This window comes from Mus musculus, chromosome 13, assembly GCF_000001635.26.
Source record: "Mus musculus strain C57BL/6J chromosome 13, GRCm38.p6 C57BL/6J".
Classification (NCBI taxonomy): Eukaryota; Metazoa; Chordata; class Mammalia; order Rodentia; family Muridae; genus Mus; species Mus musculus.
In genome coordinates, this window is record NC_000079.6 from 58,218,630 (window position 1) to 58,219,616 (window position 987).

A 987-nucleotide genomic window follows, 5' to 3' on the forward strand; every position below is an offset into this window, starting at 1 on the left:
GGAGGGTGCAGGTAGCATTCCTTGACAGAATGAGTTAATCAAGAATTTATTGAGCTCTTCCTGTAAGCGGCCAGAGGTCACCTGCCAAGATGGTTCACTACTCTCTTGACCCAGAAAACCCCACAAAATCATGCAAATCAAGAGGGTCAAACCTTCTTGTTCACTTTAAGAACACCCGGGAAACTGCCCAGGCCATCAAGGGTATGCATATCCGAAAAGCCACCAAGTATCTGAAGGATGTCACTTTAAAGAAGCAATGTGTGCCATTCCGGCGGTATAATGATGGAGTCGGTAGGTGCGCCCAGGCCAAACAGTGGGGCTGGACACAGGGTCAGTGGCCAAAAAAAGAGTGCTGAATTTTTGCTGCACATGCTTAAAAATGCAGAGAGAGTAACGCTGAACTTAAAGGTTTAGACGTAGATTCTCTAGTCATTGAACGCATCCAGGTGAACAAAGCAACCTAAGATGCGCCGACGAACCTACAGAGCTCATGGCCGGATTAACCCATACTTGAGCTCCCCTGCCACACTGAGATGATCCTCACTGAGAAGGAACAGATCGTTCCAAAGCCAGAAGAGGAGGCTGCACAGAAGGAAAAGATATCCCAGAAGAAACTGAAGAAACAAAAACTCATGGCCCAGGAATAAATTCAGCATAAAATAAATGCAGATAAAGTTTTTAAAAAAAGAATTTATTGAGCACCATTTAGCAAGTTTATTCTAAGCCCATGTATAAGAATTAATATCCAGCACTTGGGAGGCAGAGGCAAGCGGATTTTTGAGTTCGAGGCCAACCTGGTCTACAGAGTGAGTTCCAAGACAGGCAGGGCTACACAGAGAAACCCTGTCTTGGAAAAAAAGTAACAAATACAATGTCATACGCATGTCAAATAGATGATAAAAGTCACATGGACATGTTGCTCCTTGTCCTGGATAGTTTTATGTCAATTTGACTGACTAGAGTTACCAGAGAAGAGGGAGGCTCTAT

At 44.2% G+C, this 987-nt stretch overlaps 1 pseudogene; it reads left to right on the forward strand.

The window, feature by feature from the left end:
- On the forward strand, nucleotides 1-647 carry Gm48432 (annotated as a pseudogene).
- Nucleotides 648-987: the final 340 nt, after the last annotated feature.